The sequence below is a fragment of the Pristis pectinata genome, chromosome 2, assembly GCF_009764475.1.
Source record: "Pristis pectinata isolate sPriPec2 chromosome 2, sPriPec2.1.pri, whole genome shotgun sequence".
Lineage (NCBI taxonomy): Eukaryota > Metazoa > Chordata > Chondrichthyes > Rhinopristiformes > Pristidae > Pristis > Pristis pectinata.
This window is the reverse complement of record NC_067406.1, coordinates 31,751,451-31,753,733: the sequence shown is the minus strand read 5'-3', so window position 1 is coordinate 31,753,733 and position 2,283 is coordinate 31,751,451.

Sequence of the window (2,283 nt, the reverse complement as noted above, 5' to 3'; positions counted from 1 at the left end):
AAAGGGTGCAGAGGAGATTTACCAGGATGCTGCTTGGATTAGAGAGTATGGATTATGAGGAGAGACTAAAGGAGCTAGGGCTGTTCTCATTGGAGAGAAGGAGGATGAGGGGAGACATAATAGAGGTATACAAGATATTAAGAGGAATAGATAGAGTGGACAGCCAGTGCCTCTTTCCCAGGGAGCCAATGCTCAAAACAAGAGGACACGGCTTTAAAGTAATGGGTGGGAAGTTCAAGGGAGATGTCAGAGGGAGGTTTTTCACCCAGAGAGTGTTTGGTGCATGGAATGCGCTGCCTGGGGTGGTGGTGGAAGCTGATACGTTGGTCAAGTTCAAGAGATTGTTAGATAAGCATATGGATAAATTTAAGATAGAGGGATATGTGGGAGGAAGGGGTTAGATAGTCTTAGGTGTGGTTTGAAGGTCGGCACAACATGGTGGGCCAAAGGGCCTGTATCGTGCTTTATTGTTCTATGGTTCTATGGTTAAATGTCAAGCTTATTTTGTAAATAAATTTCTCCTATCAAATCCATGATATTAAGGACCTATATTCACCTTTATGTTTTGCCTTCATTCCATTGTGAATTGGCATCCCAAATTGAGGCAAAATACAGATCCCACCACTTTTTATTGCAGCTGTCTTTATCAAGCAAATCATGCTCGCTCTTTTCATTCCAATCGCCATTAATAACAAAGATATTATTTAATAATGGCATAATAAGTAGGTAGCTATTTTGGAATATTCTTCAAATCTCAATGCAATACCTACCATTATATAATGTTCAATTTTATTCCTCGATGAGAAATGCTGGAAATCTTAGAGCTGCAACATATCTCCTTCATGGCCTTCTCTTTACTAGCAGACCCGCATTCTCTATTGGCACTTTTCTGGCTCTGTACAAAGGCAACCTTCATTTATATAGCACCTCCAGTGTGGTAAAACATTACAGGCTAACATTAACAGACAAAAGTTGACACTGAGCTAATTAAAGAGATATTAGAGACATGAAAGTTTCAATATCCTGTTCCATTTGATGCTGCTAATTGATAATAACTTAGGGATTCTAAATCCTTATGAAAGGTTTAATTATTTTAAAATTTGATACCTCTATAAATCTCCAAGAGTGGATGTAATTTCCCACAATTTTACTTGATTGAGAATAAATTGATTTGCAGATGTAATTTTTTTTAACCCATAAATCACACCTCTGCCAGCATTGATAAAAAGCAGGAAATTTGGTATTGATAATGGAAGCGTAACAAATGACTCCTCATTGTTTCAGCAATGGCAGTGATGAGTTTCACAGAAGCCTCAAGAAGGTATTGCTCAGAGTTGAAACACAGAAAATATGTATAGGAGTGGGCCATTCTGCCCTTCAGACCTGTTCTACCATTCAACATGATGATGACTGATCATCTACTTCAGGACCCTATTCCTGCCTTCTTCCCATATCTCTTGATGGCTGTAGCAATAAGGAATATATCTAACTCCTTCTTGAATACGTTTAATGACTGTCTTCTGTGGTAGAGAATTCCACAGCTTCACCACTCTCTGGGTGAAGAAATTTCCTCGTTTTCATCTGCTATGTGTAAATTAACTGTGGTCCATATCTTTAAAAATAAAACACTCAATGTTCCCAAAGAAATTAATCCCCCTTCCTGATCTTGTTTCTAAAGTTGTACAAGAATTGGGATGTCATCTTAGAGATGTATGAAACATTGGTTAGGCTACAATTTGAGTATCGTGTGCAGCTCTGGTCACTGTGCTACTAGAAGGATGGGATTAAGCTAGAGAGGGTGCAGAAAAAATTCACAGGAATGTTGCCTGCACTGGAGGACTTGAGTTATAAGGAGAAATTGGACAGGCTGGGACTGTTTCCCTGGAGTAAAGGATGCCGAGGGGTGACCTTACAGAGGTTTACAAAATCATGAGGGGCATGGATAGGTTAGATAGTCACAGACATTATCCTAGGGCAGATGAACCTAAAACTAGAGGGCATAGGTTTGAGGTGAGAGGGGAAAGATTTAAAAGGAATCTGAGGGACAACTTCTTCACAGAGAGGGTGATGCGTATATGGAATAAGCTGCCAGAGGAAGTGGTAGAGACAAATACAATTACATTTAAAAGACATTTGGACAGGTACATGGATAGAAAAGGTTTAGATATGGGGCAAATGCAGGCAAATGGGATTGGCCCATATAAGTATTTTGGTTGGCATGGATAAGTTGGGTTGAAGGGCTTGTTTCTGTGCTGTGTAACTCTATGATTCTAAATGTTACGT